At 31.8% G+C, this 19,626-nt stretch overlaps 1 long non-coding RNA gene across 1 annotated transcript; it reads right to left on the bottom strand.

The window, feature by feature from the left end:
• Nucleotides 1–3,088: 3,088 nt before the first annotated feature.
• Nucleotides 3,089–8,248, bottom strand: LOC148604915 (uncharacterized). Its single transcript, XR_015915958.1, has 3 exons — nt 8,133–8,248; nt 4,043–4,291; nt 3,089–3,170 (listed from the first exon to the last, which is right to left on the bottom strand). It is a non-coding gene; the product is annotated as an uncharacterized LOC148604915 (long non-coding RNA).
• Between the last annotated feature and the right edge of the window lie 11,378 nt (nt 8,249–19,626).

Raw genomic sequence — 19,626 nt, 5'->3', positions numbered from 1 at the left:
ATTGAGTTAAGTTGTAAGGAGTTCTGAAAGTGATTTAGGCGGCAGATCCAGGAATATACCGCTGTTTGTATGCATTTGTTTGAGATGACGTACTATCGTTAAACAATCCTTGTTTCTGGGACTTGATACATCGCATCTACCCCAAAAACTTGAGGGAAAGGATACTACAGATACTGTGAAGTCAGCCTCAAATCTTGACCTACACTTAGAAATCGATGGAGAAAAAACTATTAAACAAATTGTAAGACAAACATGATGACTTTCCATTCAGACTTGTCAACTTTCCTTTCATCTGAACTAACATTCCTTCAGCACGTGCGTATGGAATTTTCATATCACAACTCCTATGTTATGCAAGAGCGTGCCGTAGCTACGCAGACTTTTTGTATTGTGCTAGACTTCTTACAGTTGGGCTTCTTGAACAGGGCTATATTGTTGCAAGATTGAAGTCATCACTACTGAAGTTTTGTGGTCGCCATCATGAACTCGTGGATCGTTACGGTGTATCCATCTGCACCATAAAAACTGATTTGCACATCGTGTCATAGTTTTTTCCCCTTTCTTCTACCCTGGACTTGACTTTTAATGAGCAGCCCGGCGAGTTTCTCTACAAAAGCTGAGGACGCTTACCGTACCGGTGTACCTGATCCATGCTCCCAGTTTTTAGTGAATTCCGAATTTGCTCTTGTTACTTTGTATGTATTATCTTATTTACTTAATGGTCTTTGTTGTATATATCTGTTTTCCATGTTTGGTCTTTGTCCCTGGATTGCTTTCTTTTGATTTCCGCTAGACCCTTGGTTCCTCTGATTACTTTTTTTTAACCATCAAAGTAAAAAAATGACTTTTTTCACCGATTGTGTTTTTGAACATATTGCAAAGTAATCCACAAAGAGAGGTCGACAGGCTGATATCTTACTTTACTTTACTATGACGTTTTAAATCAAATCGCAAACACACCATTTTGCACAGCATTTTCTACCATTTGAAAAAATTGTCTACCTTAAACCGTGTCCATCAGTGTAATGTGGCTATTAATCTTATTCATGATAGTAGTTGTCTTCCCTATTATGAATGACATGACGACACAGCGACGGGCACTTCATTTCTCTGTACTTCAATTACTGGTATGTCCTCTATGTTTACATATGTTAGTGGTGTTATTTGTTAGCAGTACTTTCGTTTTTCATGTATCTGCAAATTACATTACATGCATGTATGGTTGAGGAATAAGCATTGGCACAAACTATACTTTGGTGTTCTCTATCATATGTTTTGCGTATCTTGGAATAACAAAATGATAACGGCAAAATCTTTACATGTAAGTAGTAGTCCAGCAAAGAATCATGCAAAATGTGATTCATAGGTGAAAAGTCTACATATAGACTATATATAAGATATGATATAATATATGATATTTTGTCTGAAATGCCATAATAAACAGAAATTAACATTTGGTTTTTCATTTAACCCATGCTCTTAGGAGATAAAAAAATATTGCGAATGCACTGTAGATTCAAAATTAAGGGAGATAACTCTGTAAATGACACTCAAAGACAATAGAATCTATTAGATTTTCAATGTTGATTATCTCCTAAGAGCAGGTAAGTTTGAATTAATACTTACACATTTCATAATACACACCCATAAATCAAATTCTTACAAAAATAAAAATATGTAGCCTTTTTGTGATGTATCACATTTTACAGAATTTGCATGATTTTTACAAAGGCTACTACTTAAAACTTCGATATATGCATGCTTAATAGCGTGAGTGATAGCCTAATTGATTGAGTTACTTAAATGAGATGAACTGATTATAGTAGATATCGAGTTACAATATTTTGTAAGTATTCCAGAAAAAAAACATTTATTAATGAGAAAAATGCACGACTTGGTGTTACTACATTTATTAACTACAATAAAGTAAGCAAAATAATACGAAGAAATACTCAGAACAATATTAAATATTACATTAGAAAACAAAGTACTTTATACTAGTATGCAACAAAAAATTGTTTTTAACAGTATATTCAAATGCAGATCTAATGTTGTTTTAAATAGGTATTTATACATCTTTAAAGAGAAAAGTTAAGTATCCTTCGTACATGTCGCTATTTTTCTTCTAAACAAACAACCATGTAGGTAAGCATGTGCCCTTGTGGGGGTATTTGCTTGTTGATGTTTGGAAGTCTATTGTTGAATATCCTACATACCTGCAATGATGAGTATTATACCGTCAATACTGTGATTCATTCAAACCGGCAAAATAGTGTTCAAAAATGACTACCATATAAGAGGGGCATATTCGATTGCACAAGGGCCTGACCCTAAAGTGTACTGAACATTTAAGCTTACCCTCTGACAAAAAACTTATTTGGATATCTTTGTGTTAAAAAAGTGACTCAACTCACACGGAAAAATGATGAACGACCTGTTACATGCTTTAACGTGTCAACATGAAGTCACAAAATATCGTTTCTACCCAAATGACATGATATCGTGTTTACTTAATGTGTGAGAAAGTACACTTTTTGGCCTTATACTGAACTAATGTTTTCATCTTATACTTGGATTTGCATTTTTCAGCTACAGTCCCTATGACTGAATAATTATTCATCTACATTTTTAAGTAATCGACGTTTATTTCTGTATTATCTATTCTTGTGTACTCCTTAACTTGGGTTTCGTATTGTATTGACATTAGAACAGAACGGAACAAAATATTCTGTGCGGCTGCAAAGCATTTATTTTTTAAACTACCTAAATATTTAGCAGTTATGCTCTATAGTTGCAGAGGAAAATGATACGAAAATATTTTCACTCCCGACCAGCCTATCATACATTTTCGATTCCCAATATACCTTAATGGAAAGTCTTCCCGATACAAGTACTGAAATACGAGAACATTGTAAACTTAACACATCATACAATTTAAAAAAAGCCATCTGCAAATTTTTAATATGGTACATTGTAATCAATTTTATTCGAAAAACCTATACCCTTTCTGTTAATTCATATTGAAATGATAGATTTAGATTTAAATATTTCAATAAACAGAACATCAATGTGTTTAACTATAGGAAAATACTTATGTCTTCTTTGATTTAATACAGAAGAACCAACACAAGCATATAAAGTAGAGTAGGTTAGATGATTCTTTTCTGGTTCTAGCGAAAGTAATTATACAATTAAACGAAATGATACATTGGTATTTTCAGCAGGAGTGAGAAAACAAGTTTGCCATTATACTACTCATTTTACTACTGTAAGATCAATTTTCAATTGCAGCATTTAAAACTGACCATTGATCTTAGTTATGTTGAAGACAGTTGTTTGTAAACGACAATATAAAACGAATCGATAACTAGACAGCCGTGTATAACTTAAAATACCTTGATTGTTATTAAAAGTTATTAATTGGTTTTTCGTTTTGGTTACGTTTTTCTTTTTAAATAACAAAGTGATGAGGTAGTTAGTTACCCGTTGATTCGTCATTTTAACAACTATCCTGCAAGCAAATTATTAAGAATATAATAACAAAAATGATGCGATCGAGTAACACGTATCGGGAGAGCAAAAAAATCTAGAAAAAGAAACGTGAACTGACAAAAATTGATTATAGATCAGAAAAATGACATTATCAGCCCAGTTTCTTTGAAAAGGCATTTAAAAAGGGATAAATCAAAGTTTTCTCCCGTGTCTGTAGTAGCCATACGAGTTCCAATTTAAGTTTTTTGTCATGCACAGAAAATGGGAAAACAACATGAACACGGCGTTAGACTACATCTGTGATTTCTTGTCCAGTTGTTACGGCATAATCTGCATTAAGATCTACATATCGACCTAACTCTTTAATACAGCATAAAGGCGCAAAGTAATTGGGTTTAGTATTAAAAAAAATCACCAATTTCCGCCAAAACAAACCATCCACAGTTAAACTTTTAATGTAGCCTTAAGTGAATTGTGGTATCTTATCAAAAACGTACTGTGAAAGATCAATTGTATCTAGCATATTTTAAACTAATGTGTATGTTTTTACCTTCTTTTCGAAGAGCAACGTTTTAGAGTTACACAAATAACAGTTTGAATCGCACACAATTGTTTTTTTACGGAATCTGTGTTGCTTAGTCCGTTGTTTGACACAGAAATACGGCATCCCGTGGCTACCAATAATTCAGCTGATCGCTTCTTCCGGATTTCTGGTAGTGTGCATTTCATGTACTGCGGTGCAGTATAGGTTGCAGAGTGTTCCTTCTTCAATTGTAGTTCTTTCACCACTTGGTCTGAACTTCAAGTAAGTCGGAAAATAGATTGTTTCGTTTAATGTTTTTTTTTACTTTTCGAGTAGACATTATATGAAAAGAGCGAGCGTTTTCTGCTTTACCAATATGAATTTGAGAAAAGCTACAAAATGTACACCTTTTTCGTTTAAATATACAAAATATTTTCCAAGGGTATAAACTAATTAATTTGAGCTATCAAACTCTGAAAAGGGCAATTTTACAAGCACTCTAATGATTATTTCTGGAGATTATCAGGTATAGATACTAGGATAATGCAATAAAATCTCTGTGTTCGTTTCCTTCCTGTGCAACACCTTATACATATTTTGCCTGATTTTTAAGCGGAGAAGTATATAACATCACATGAAGCAGCTTATACATTCTACTATTTATTTGTATGAATGTCAAATTACAATTTAATCAAAATCAAAGAAATGCAAACGACCGGTTCAGAGTTAAACATAGTTTCAGTAATGTTTACCATTCATTCACCCACATACTTTTTACAACTTGCAGATTTGTACTTAACTGTTCAAAATTCAATTGTAGATATTTTTTTATCATACTATATTTACTAAGAAAATAACATGGCATTCGAACATTTTTATGCTTCTGTTTTTTATTGATTATTCTCTCAGCAAAAACTCTATCAAAATGTTTTAGACAATTAAATGAGCCAAACCAATTTACATAATCATTCTCTAAATTTCGATTTATTGCTTCTATAACAAATAAAAACATTCCAAATTGCAAGATTTTAGTTGTAAACACACATTAACTTCATACATATGATAATTCCGTCACAAAATTTAATCATCAATGTCAAAGAAATGATTTGTCTTTTCTTTTACTTAGAGAAAGTGTACATTATCTACTCTTATTTTCTCCTGTGTTTTGGGAGTTCATATTGCTAGTGGTTTAGTTATTTTTAATTTAGGGTGACGTCTTGTTTCTCTTCAGTTTTATGAAGAATGTGTTTTATTCGGTTCATTGCATTATGTACAATATTATGTAAAACGTTATTGTTTGTACCCCCCTAAATACAACTAAAAGGTGAGCCGAAGTTACTCTTATACCCTAAACGTAACAGTTAAAAAAGCCCTTTGTGCATTTTGTGGCTTATATTTTAAGCACATTTAGTTTATGCCCTTGAAAAAAAGAAAGGGAACATGTTTTCCTCACTTTTTCCTTGAAAAAGCATTCAAAAAATTATCTACGTCACATATGCTTCAGGATATGCTTCAGGATAACTTTAATGAGGACGCTTACCCTACCGGTGCACCTGGTCCATGCTCCCAGTTTTTAGTCGAGTCCGAGTTGCTCATTTACTTTTGTTACTTTGTATGTATGATTTAGGTTACTTTATGTTCTTTGTTTCCATGTCTGGTCTTTGTCCCTGGATTACATTCTTTTGATTACCGCTATAACCTTGATTACTCTTTAACATACATGTACGTGTATAATACTTAACCTTCCTAAAAAATTAGATCAAAGTCCCTTGAGTGGTTAAAAAGCAGTTGCTCTTACAAAGACAAAGTTATGGCCGTGACTGATAACACCAATGAATTAAGTTCACCACTCTCTAAAATTTAGAAGAAGGCATACTTTCAAGCGGTATCCAAGACGTTGCATTCATTAGTGGGACTAAACGGGGGCACGCACGCATGGACGGATGTACACCAGCAGTTTTATGTTACCTTCCATTTGGCTACGGGAAACATAAAATGAAAAACCTAGATCAAAAGAAACAAACACTTCACAATTTCATGGCATTTGGTGGAAGTTTTTCTGAGGTAGAAGTCTTAAATAAGAAATTGACCCATATTTGAATGTATCCAGTGACTCCAGCCCCATAATTCGGAAATGTAAAATCCAAAACATGTAAAAATCAAAACTGAGCTTTTGCTAATAGCCTGAGAAATAAACTTTCAACAAAGTTTCAAGAAAATTACTTGAAGCATTTTCATCTTTTCGGGCAAATATGTTAAATTGCCCCCCACCCTTTTTATGAAGTCCCATAACTAAAAATATAATTAACAGCTGCTCCACATAGCGCGTGATACGCCAGCTGTCTCGTAAAAAAAATTCCATAATTAATGTTCATAGGATAACATGTACATTTTACAGGATGTAAAACATATCCTGATTCATTCCTTATTCCCACTCTATATGAAACCCGACAAAAAATGCAAACAACATGCTTACTATGATATGAAATTGAATAATTCTGACTAAGGAAGAAAAGATTTTTGCAATGAAAAAAGTGCATGTTAATAAATAAATTTAAATTTCAAAGTTCCAATACTAGTAAACAGAAAGTTAAAATGAATGTTCCTTAGGTTATCCTGATGTGAGGATTATTGATTCGTCAAAAAACATGGCTGCCATTACTAAATAGAACACTGGGATCAGACAGTAGTTTTTTTTCAATATATCTTTAAAACCAATTGGTTTAACCAAATTCTGACATACATGTAGGGTAATAGTGTTCATTATGATGAGTTCTATCAGTGTGGTCAAATGTCTGTAAAGCCATGTTGGAGTTATTGCCCGTTTTTGATGTTTCAGTGGCTATTTTTAATGTTATTCTTTTAAAAATCGTCTCCGCTGAAACTACCGGACCAATTGAAACCTAATTTGGTATGAATGTACCTTAAGGTATTTTTCATAGAACTGATGTAGGGATTTTTGATCTGTGGAAAAACATGGTTGGTGTTACTGAAAACAAAACAAAGGGGTCAGTCAGAAGTTTTTCTCATAAATCTTCAAATCCATTTGGTTTAGCCAAATTCTTTCAATTGCTGAAATGATTCTTATAATAAGACCTACGAAAGTTACAAGGGATCAATGTTGCCATGTAACTCCATGTAAGAGTTATTACCTTTGAAAGGTGAAAAACGACATTTTTATTTTATTTTACATTTTTTAGCCAATATCTTGAAATTTTTTATAGATAGAATGAAACTTTTAGTTGCTGAAATGATCCTTTTGATAAGTCTTAAATTTAGTTGAATTACAGAACAGGTTTGAAGACCAACATAAAGAGTAATCAAGGGAACCAAGGTTATAGCGGCAATCAAAAGAATGTAATCCAGGGACAAAGACCAGACATGGAACATAGATATACACAACAAAGAATATAAAGAAACTAAAATCATACATGCAAAGTAACAAAAGCAAATGAGCAACTCGGACTCCACTAAAAACTGGGATCATGAACCAGGTACATCCTCCGTTTTTCTAGAAACACCCGCCGAGCTGCTCATAAAAAGTCAAGTCCGGGGTAGACAAATGACGAAAGGAAAGCTATGACTCGTTGAATAAATCAGTTTTCAGAAAATCGCCTGATTTTTGAATGAATAAAGTCCCAATTAACTCAATAACCAGAAATTGGAAATTAATGGTCACATCAGTCAAAAGAAACAATTCCCCAAAGTTTCACAAAAATTGGTGAAAGCATTGCTTACTTATTGATCGAAGTGTGAACGACTGCCAAACAGACACTGGTACATGTATACCATTATACACCTGGTCTTAAGAGAGGGGCATATGACAAGAAAACAAATAAATTAACAAAATTTTTCTCAGCATTTGTGACATAACTTTAAATGTGAAACTTTACCACACAGATGGAAGAGAAAAAAATTACATGTTACATGTCACAACTTTGTTGCAAGTGATTACTTTACGCTTGTATAAATTTACATGTACAGGTACCTTTAGTTTTCAAATGTAATGAAGATTGATTTCTAAAAAATAACATTCTATTAAAAATGTTCAATGAACAGTTAAAGAAACAACAGGAAATAAAATATACAAGTAAAACCTGAATTGAACTCTCCTCACCTCTGGGTGGTTTCTGGTTCTTTATATCAATACCCAAGTGTCTTCCAAGCCTGTGTTTTATGAAAATCCTGAAAGGAGAAACAATTACCCACGAAGAATCAGGAACAAATACAGCTTTAAAATATAAGTTATTATTTATGGAGTGTTTTTACCAGACTTTAGCTTAAAAATACTAAGCGCTCCAATAAACACTGAATAGCCTCAAAGACTTAAATGTAATACTCTATTGTATTTTATCAAAAACATCTGTATGAGGCTCTGTCTGAAAACTAAAGAACTACAGTACATAACTTTTGTACATGTAAGGTATATACACAGTATAGATAAAATTTCAAGCTCCTTATTTTGGAGCTGAAGTACCAGAAATATAAATGTACATATGGGACTACCAACAAAGTTGACTGCTCACACAGCAGATCCAGGAGGTGCAGGGCAAGGAGTTTGGCAGTCCTCCTTTTTATTGGAAAATTTGTCATTTTCATGTGTAAAATTGACAAAACAATGTTAAATAATGTCCGGGCATCCTAGCAAAATTGCAAAAAATGACAAATTTGATTAATTTTTGCCTCACCAGTAGGATCAAAATCAAATAACGTATACATTTATGATCCCAAAATGATAATTCAATTCAGTGCAGTTATGGTGGAAATTGGGTGCACACCCAGCGTGTCCAAATGTCAGACCAGTTGCTACAGAAATGGTCAGATCTTAATCTAAAGTTCTTGTGTAGAACTTGCTGTTACACGGATTACAAGATAACTCAATTACAAAATTGTTTTGCTATATAAGTTTTCAGATGAATTAATCCGGATAATTATCAACCAATAGGGAGTTTAACATGAGACACATAGACTTAGCACCGACATGTAACATAATTAAATTTTATTAGGTGAATTAGGTTACTTCAATAATTGGATTATGTAATTGTATGGCCAACACTTCCTATAACCGAAACGCTAGGCATTCATTATCATAATTCATTTACATCCTAGATGTATTAAAATAAATAGCAGTAATTTTATTGTGAACTTTAATCAACACTCCAGATACTTTTTTGTATTTATAAATAAATAAACAATATAGAGATTATTATTTTTAGTTGACACGCTAAGCAGTCATTATCATAAACATCATACATTAATACAAATAACAGTAATTTTATTGTGAACATTAATCAACGCTCTCTTTTTATATAAAAAAACAATATAAAGATTATTATGCACTCCTAGTTAGAACATTTTAAGATCAACATGATTACGTATGTCAAAGGTGAAACCGATATTCTTTCCAACTTTTATCCCAATCCACTCGAATTCGACTCTTACATTTTCGAACGATTGTGGTGTATGGGACTATTCCAAAGGATCAACACCAAAGACGTATTATGTCAAAACCGGAAATGGTTAACTGAAGACGATCAAGAAGGTGACCAGTACTGCAACAGCAAGAAAGTGAAGCTGATAGGGACTGACACAGAGAGATTAACATTCGGAACTGATAAAGAGACAGCCCTGGTGAATGCCGTTACAACAGAATTTCCTGCATCTTGACATATTCTATGAAGCCGAGGATACATGGTAGGAAGAGTGGACAGCGGAAACGACGAAAATAAGAAAGGACAATAACAGTCAAGAGAGCAAGGATATCGTGTACATTATCGGATTCAGAGTGATTCTTTCAGTGTATATGTGCATGACTGTGGATTATTAGTGTTTGGATTCATTATTCTTTTCGTTCTAGATTATTTTAAAATACTGTGTTGACGTTTTTAGTGTTTGGATTTATTATTCCTTTTCATTTGGATAACTGTGAACTTCATGATGATTTAGGTTTTGTATTATAAAGTGTGGATTATACATTCCTTACAATTGGAGTTACATGTATTGTGTATTAATAGTTTTCTTGTGTTTTGGTTAAAGTTTTCGTAATTTTTTTATCTAAAACTTTAATTTTTTATTCTTAAACTTAGATAACTGTAATCGCGGACTATTATGAACACGCCCGTGCCTTGTGTGGGGTGTCTTGATAGTTATAAAATCTGTCAGTAATACATTTTATTACCTTACATTTAGATACAGAAGTTTTTATTTTTTTTCAAATAGTTCTACTCTTCCTAATTTATTTTAAATCCGTTATTACATAATCAAAATTAATAAATTTCTTTAATTTCAATTACTAAAGTTAAAAATAAAATGAATTTTAATTAAAAGTATACTTTCAATTAAATTAAACATTGAAGTGGCTTGTGTGCTCTAAATTATCTTGTATGATTTACCAATCCTATATCATTTAAATACATTCTTGTAGATAGTCATTTATTGATACAGAGTTACCTATCTTTTGTCCACCATCTTGTTTATCGCCGTTTGCATAGATTATATAGGGAAAACAAACAAAACGCCCTACAAACTTTAATACATAGTATATTTTTTTTCAAAATAAGTTGTAATATATTCATTCATAATTATTTAAATGATTCTCGGGGTCAACGGTAACTTTACAAACGGGATTTCGCAACTAATTTCCGTCTTTTCGGTAAATAGGCGGATTTCTGTGATTCTATCTACCCTTGTAATGGGCGATGTTCGTATGCTACATGTCTCTGTCGGTAAACTAAACTCGTACAAGACTTATCACAAGACTTTTAATTCTTTACAGAATCAAAATATTTATTTAATTCTATTACTGGAACCTAATTCAAATATCAGGAGTGTATGTATCCAAACTGGTAGCTTCATTATCTATTTTTCCAAATGGGGCGAAATGACCAACCGTTTCAAAGTTATCTCCCTTGCATGTTAATTTCCGGTTTCGATGTACCAGAGTAAGAAAAGACAGTTGTTTCTGCTCACATCTAGGATACAGAAAAAGAAAAATAACAAAAGAGAAACCCTCACTCTCTGTGCATTTTTGAGCACGGATTACGTACCTTGTAAATTAAAATTTGGGCACAGGTTTGTACTCAAAAATAACACAGATTCTCCATCAATGCTTGAAATTATACAGTGACAATATTGACAACACATCACTGTATTCCATCATGGTTCATCAATTGAGAACACGGAGTTATGCCGGTATTTTCTCTCATCTGAGTTCTTAGTTATTATATGAAGATCAAAATGTATTGGTCGGATATTAAATATCGCAATTTTCAAGACAGAAGCACTTCTTTCCAATCTGATTACCAAATTTGTATTCCATATTGAAAATCGGTGTATGATAACTCTTTTTAAAAACGTAATATCAACAACTAGTAATTTTCCTTAATTCATCATGGATAGGTTTATGCTGAAGTAAGCACAAACTTTGACCATTTCTATTTTTATTTTAAAAATCATAAGTAGGGACTTCATCTTTTATTCCAACAAATGGCTACGCTACAAGTGTTTATCATATAACAAGTAATTTTTTATTTAAACAACCGTAAAAAAAAATAACAGATTAAGATTAAAACCAGAATACAGAAAATATTGAATATGCATAAATTACAATTGAACCTTTTTTTTTTTTTGGTTGGGGCTCTGTACCCAAAATTCCTTGAAAAACTGTGAGTTGTATTAGACTTTTAATATGGTCCTGTATGGGTAAATACCAATAATTCTTATGAGGGACAAATAAAGTACTTTCTCACAATTTTATTTTGTTAAAAAAAAAGCAAAACAAATATTTCTCACAAGTAAACAAATACCGGTATAAAGAGACTGTTTTGCAATCTTTAATGCGAGTTCAACAAACAACAGAAACACAGAGGATGCAATCTACACTGTACTGTTAATCTAATGTTATTGTAAATGGAAATAGTATACCAAAGTGACCATAACCTGAAAGCATAGACGTCTTAGTTTCTTATTAGGCATTATAGACTTAAATTTGTGTTGTAGTGAAAATAATATTGAGGCCCAGGCTTTTTTTGTGCTATCGCGTATGTTACGCCCTGACACTGTTTTTCTAGACCTTAATCCCCTTAATCATATTTGTTTTTTTAATTTCATTCTATTATAACAATGACAAAATGCAGTAATTTTTTTTTCTAAACTTCAAGTAATTGAATTTAAAGTTTAATTACTGATTTTGTGTTAAACATCTATGAGTATGTTCAGTAGATGTCAAACAGTATTTGACATGTGTTTAACATATGTCTGTGTACACCATATGGTAGACATGGTTTTGACATGCATTTAACATATGTCTGCGTACACCATACGGTAGACATATGATTTTGACGTGCATTTAACATATGTTTGCAAAACATATGTCTGATACACGTTTTGGATACGCGTCTGAAAAAAAACATATGTTAAACATACGTTTGATAGACGTCTGACATACGTCATTTCAAGACGTACGTTAGACATGCGTCTAAAATGTGCCTGTGTAATACCGTTTATTAAATGACAAAACACTGCTTTATGTTTGTCTATGAACTTATGCGGCAATGTTGTAAATACATATTGATCATTAACCGAAATACATACTATGATAACCACTATGTGACTTACAGATACAAAGGTATTTCTGATGGTAATTTATCTTCAGAAAATTCACAAAATGGTACTGAAATTCAGAATAGTGCGTAATCTTACCAAACCTGTACGAGGCATAACATCTGAGTACTGAAATAAGATGATAAACAAGGTAGCCATCATAACCTTTGATAGCTATTTCATTTTGGTCCACTATGCAATTACGGTCATTATCCGCAACATATACAAGTCGTTTAACCATAATGCCAACTCCGGGAAAAACGTCGTCTCCATCTGGAATGTTATCTAAAACAAAACATTTTTGGTATTTTTGGATCGACGTTGAAGTGTGCTTTTACGAATTGTAAGCGATATAAGACTTAAAAGATGCGTGATACTCCTCTTGAAGTATCATACAGAGCGGAGTTTACGTAAAATGTGCTTGCAATTTATAACAATATATTCTAAAATTGTTTGATATTGACAGATTGATCGTTAATGATTGTAAAACCGGAAAATGCAACATATGTCCTTATAAATTATACGAACATGTGTTTAGGACCTGTATTAAAACATGTCAGTTATGTATATAATATATAAAGCTTTAAACCAAATGATCAGAAAACAAATACGTTTTACATTGAAAAAAAAATTGAAAACACAATTTACAGCACGAAATCAATACACATGGTTGTGTGTGTTTTTGTTCAATTAAAATCTATATTATTCTGATACAGCAAGCTAACACAGACGCTAAAATCTTATTTGTGAAAGAATATTAGAAAAAAAGCGTTGTAAGCTTGCATTTACTGCGTTACCCATGCTAGAGACGAGTTTGTATAATAAATAAAACTACATACATATATCGACTGTTTTATGTCATAGTATTTTATAAACAAAAAGACGATAAATAGACGAGAGTGTGCCACATTTTTTGCCGAATTTCGGACGTTTTGTCGGCATACGTTCCCCTGCACCACTTATAACTCTGTACCATCCTGTCTTCAAGTGCCAATCACATTTATATGTGTTTGTTGTAACGGCAACAGATCACCACCAATCGTCACTAATCTTGTAATTGTCACAGGGATCATAGTCTGAACAGATTTATGTATATATTAGTTTACAAAATGTTCCGAGGTCATAAGTTAATTCGTAAAAAGTAATCATTAAACTTAGTTGACGACTGTTATTAGCAGAAATTAAAATCATTACATGAAGAAAGACAGTTTTCTGTATTAGATAGAGAGAAAACCAAGTTGGATAAAGGATTGTCAATCTAAGAGATAGTGTATGCACTTATATAAAAAAATACAGAAAAAAACTAACTTGAAGAGAAAGTGAATCTAAAACACAGAAAAGCTCCAATTATGACGTTACAACTATAATGTTTGACACGGCCATTTATTCTGATGTCCAAATATCAAGAATTGATGGAGGAAGTAATAGTGGTTATTCATTAGCCAAACATAGGCAAGAACGAATATAGATAACATGCTCGATAAACATTAACATTTCAATTGTAGCCAATATTTTTTTTTATTATGATGTACCATAAATATATACCTGAATGAATATTTGCATTTAACATGTGTATTGATTGCTTTAAATAGAATTGCGATGCACTATGATTAAATATGTATTTATTCTAACTGTTTAGGATTTGGTAGAATGACTGAACTTCATGTAAAAACAAGTTTTTTTTAAAAGTTTGAAACAAAATATGCCACCATACTCAATATCACATAGGTTAGGCCGGGATTGGTTTCGAAAATTTGAAACTTATTATTATAAACCTCCTCATTGGAACTGGAGTCTAAAAGGTGAAATATCATCCATATCACAGATAGAGGTTTTCATTTTATGTGCAGACTGTGAACCTTTCAGCTGTAGAGGTTTGTCCCAAATTAAAAGCTAAAATTAATTGATTATTGGAGTCATATGTCCATCTTTATTTTCCTTGAATTACATGATATCTCCTAAAATAAACTTTCGTTCGTTAGAATTATTACAATTTAAATGTAAATCAAGTTACTGCCATAGGACTGAGTAAATTTTTTTGTGGTTCTGGCGGAATAAAATAAAAATATGTATATAGGTAGCTGGTCAAAATCTTTAAAAATACAGTATGTTCAATGACCATGTACAGACGACGCCATTACAAAACAATAAAAAAATCAGAGTGCTTGTTAAAAGTTTCGATTTCGAATGATATTAGGATCTAAACGGAATACTAAGAATCAATGAAGGAAGTGTAAAATAATGAATGTTTGTCAACCAATCAGATACAGACAAATACAAAGAATCTAACATTTAAATGCTTTACTAATAAATACAATTGCAATTATACTCAATTGAATTCAGTTGAATTCTATTAAATCGTTAGAATCGGTGTTCGCATTTATCCTACTTATATTACAAGACAATTACTAAACAATATTTGATTAAAATTGTATTATTCTATTGGCACTTGAATCTTGTCATAATATCAATAGCATCTTAATATATCCAGTTTTCTTGCCAACAATCTGGTTTTAATTCAGGTTTTTGTTTTAGAATAAAATTATAAGAAGGGAGGTACGTATAATATGATACTTCTATGTTAATACCCACGTCTTCTTTGACTTATATATCTTTTTTACTATAACATTTGCTATAACTATTAGAACAGCTAAAAAACATCTCCACCAGCAGCTATAGCTAGGATAGGTATATTGTCTATATATATGACCTATAATGAAGTCCTTAGATGATTTTTTATGAGGTTCCGACGGCAGTTGTAATTGTTGCAAATAAAATATATGCCTTCGATAAACAGAGCACTTGAAACTGGATTCATCTATAGTCTCTAAATAATTGATAATTTTGATTATATTTACGTTTGGTAAATGCTTGTTAACACTTATTCCTTCTATGTACACATCATTGCAGAAAGTATAAAAAATTAAGAATATCTTTACCATTATGTCAAACAAAACATGCGTCAGCATTTTTGCAAGATATGCTAAAATGAAAACTTGAGTGTTAATGTCAATCAAACACCATCTTCTCATTAATTTCCACCGGAAATACGAAAATACTTTTTTAAATTACTATTTGTCATCTCGAACTTTTCAACAGTAATTTCCTGAAAGCCTGTATTCATACAATACACATAGGACGTGATGCTATAGATAAACCTTGCAGCTGAGTAATTCTTAAAAAAAACAAATTAGATTTTAGAAAATTGACTGAAAATATATTACTTATTACTTTCTGTACCATATTAGGATAATCATGAATGCTTTTGATCTTATCAATTTGATACCAGTGAAAACACCTTTGGACAAGTTACTCTAAAGTGAAAGGTCAGTCAGGTTTTAAGAAAGCCTTTTTAATATTGAACTTTCACAAACAGTAATACCCGTTCGGTTGTTTGTTCTTCTTTATTTCTAATGATTTAAAAACGGTTAAAGAAATGTACTGACTGATGACCTTAATAGATTACAAAACCAAACAATTATTTTTTATGATGTGATGTGGCTAGTTTTATGTAAAACACTTCCTTTAGGTTTTCTTGGTAAACACAATATTTATTCTAATACAAGCTAAGGTAAGCTGGATTTACAGACGTTATTTGTAATCATTGACCAGAATATTACTTAACCAGTTATTTAAGCAAGTAAACATTAACAGGAATATGTAAAGTATTGTTGTTACTGGATATGACACATCTGAAATTTTGTCAGCATGCCAAATATTGGCAATAGAGTTTTCGGAAATCTGAATATCAGTAGTACTTTAAAAGATTTGTGCCTTCTCCAATAGATGACAAAGTTTAAAGTTAAAACAAAACGGTAGAAACAAGTGCATGTAAGATGAAATTTCATCTATGTCCTTTTAATAGGGTCACCATGAGTGATGGATCTGTTGGTGCATTTTCCAAAAAGAAATAACTTTTTTTAAATTTTAAATTTTAATGTATTTGTTAGTTCGACAAAAATAGCGCTGCTTCCAGCGATAAATTTATATGATCGTTTATTTTCTGATATTGCACAATCTTATCCCGTTAACAAGGAATTAAGTGAAAAAGCGATGTCTACCTATTCATTTTAACTATTTTTGTATAACACCATTTGCTCTTTATTGACAGCAGTTTAATTTCAAGTGTCGCATTATTTATGTATTGAAACAATTTGATATATATATGATTATGTATAAGTAAATCATGCCTGCTTTCATAAACATTTATTGGCATTCTTTGATTCGTTAAATGAAAAGACTGCTATGTGCAATGTATTCTGAAACACACTGTAAAGTGCGGGTATTTAAACGAAACAATTTAATAACCTGTACGAAACAGTGAACTCAATATTCAATACCTCAAATATTATTTTTAATGTACGCGTATACTTTACATATGCGTAAATAAATTTAATTTGTATGCCTAGTTTAGACAAAATACCAAAATCTTATGATTTTTGTTTTTGTTGGTTTGTTTGTTGTTTTTGTTTTTGTTTGTTTTGTTTTCTTTTCTTTTACATTTACACTTCTACATTGTACATTCTATATCGACCGAATGCTATTACATTTGAGCACACATCGATACATTCATATCATTCGAATCTTTCTGCGACATTATAATGCAAATTGTATATCAGGTATTGAGAGTTATTTCATAAATTTTAAATATGAAAATCGACACGGGTAATCGTAATACACCAATGTGTCAGTAAAAATAACAGAAACATCGTAGAAACTAGACGGATAGTTAAGAGATAACATTAGACTTCAAAATATGACCATCCACATGCACAATGAATATAATGTAGACAAAAGAATGAAATATAATTACAAACAATTACTGAAGATAAACAGAAGCAAGTCAGAACACAACAAAGTGACACCAGGTATGCATATACTATTTATCTAGCGCACCTATTACATTATACATGAGTGAAATTCGATTCGCTGTCAATCCGGTCAGACGTGATTTATACACGAATATAAAATGTCTCATCAATTAGGCAGAAATATATCGGTGAATCAAATTGTTATAACGGGCATAAAAGAACAGAAGTGATGATGGAAACAAAGGCTGAACATACCTATGTTTCAAAGCTTATTTGGCAATATTATCGCCTTACCAAGAAGGCCGATGTACAAAATAAACTCCAGACAGTACTATATCAACTGTGAAAGGTATATTGCATAGCTATAGGCAGGACATATTTGTATATTGTAAATGAAAAAGGTATCAATTGAATGAGTGGTTTTTTGTGCATTTTATGATACTGCTAACAACTCGAAAATACCACATACAGAGTTAACAAATGCATCAATAGTATTTTCCGCAGGTTTTGTTTATATTAGAGATATGCAGATTAACGTAGAATGGCGAATAACTAAACCTTAATTTATAGTTTTGTTTGACTGAATGATGTAAAAGTATTAACCTAAGGTGAAACAGAATGTGATTACATTCTTCGGCAAAACATTCCGTAAAGATATCATGGTTTGAGGGCGCTAAAATATACCATCAATTCAATTACTTCTGTACGAGTGCAGGTCGTGTCTGCACATTCTGCATCTTTTGTCATCCCTCATTTAGTACATTATACGTCTTTATAAACTGAAGTTCTATCGAAAAACGGACAATTTCTGTTCCTTAAGTTTTTGAAAAAGTAAGGAATTAGCCCCATGGCTGCCGCCAAGATTTCGTTTAGAATTTGCGATGCCTTTAAAGTTTTTAGAAAAATCAATACATTTATCTTGGTCCGGTTTTATAAAACATTTCAAATTGAGACTTCAATCTTGTTGCAACATAACTCTGTTCCAGAAGCCTATTTGTTAGAGTTCTGGCGCGATACAAAAAGTCTGCGTAGTTTCGGTAATCTCTGGCATAACGTATGAGTTGTGATATGAAGACTCCATACGCAGGAGCCGAAGGGGTGTGTGTTACATCTTCCGATAAAATATTATCATCCTTCTATCACTATGATAAAAAAACAAAAATATGAAACTCTAGATATTTTACTATTACCGCAGCTGTTTAGCGTTCCCCTTTTTCTTTTTGATCATGAACTCGTGGATCACCTGCTCTATGCTTTCATTATATTGGTAATGTCCGAGTTTCTTTTGTTGCATTGTACTTGTTACATTGTATTTTTGATTACTTCTTGTTCTTTATCGTGTGTTTTTCTTGTCTGGTCTTTATACTAGGATGATATTCTTCGAATTATTGTTCCCTTTATTATTTTTCATAGTTTTTTTTTATTAGGATTCTGTTTTTACATAAACTGGTGAATTGAATTTTAATAACAGTTACAGTGAATCGAATATCGAAAGTTTTTTTTAGCCTGATTTCTCGTAAAATTAAGATTGTGGCCAGTTTTTGTAGACAATTCATCCTATATTTTAGTGATAAATATGATACATATTGCATTACCTAATGTGTTAGTTTTGACTTACTAATATTCTTTTATAATGCTTCGTGCAATTAAGATGCTTTTTACTACCACGTTTAAGAAATTTGTAGAGCGATACAACCATATTTCAAATATTAAGTTCGTTTTCTCGGCAATGTCATACTTTCAAATCTAACTTTGTTGTGTGTTTGGTTTTTCCTATTAAATGTGATAAACTTGAAATAAAGACATCAAACAGAGTACTAATACACTATGAACAATGTCATTCGGACCAGTTTACACATACATATAGTCAAAACTTCATACACAATATAAACAAACAAATATCCGAAAAAAAACTGTAACAAATAATTATTTACGAAAGGAAACAATATTTTTAATGTAACTTTTTACCAAATTACAGCATTAAATTCAGTACTTTTCTGTCCAAACTAAATTCTTTGGTCACTTTTAGTGTCCTATACATAATGAAGGGTGTATAATGCTGCTTTGGGGGCAGCTGTAGCCTTTCCTGTGGTGTAAGGGTTTTCTCGTCGTTCATTGATGACCCATGGGTTGTCTCTAGCTGACTTTTTTTATCACAGAGGGGTTGTTGTCTCTTAGACATTTTTACCAAACCATTTG

The sequence above is a fragment of the Perna viridis genome, chromosome 10 (genome assembly GCF_037379345.1).
Source record: "Perna viridis isolate PV_CMFRI_1.1 ecotype Kerala chromosome 10, ASM3737934v1, whole genome shotgun sequence".
NCBI lineage: Eukaryota > Metazoa > Mollusca > Bivalvia > Mytilida > Mytilidae > Perna > Perna viridis.
The sequence above is the reverse complement of the archived record's forward strand: the minus strand, read 5'-3'. Positions and strand labels throughout refer to the sequence as shown.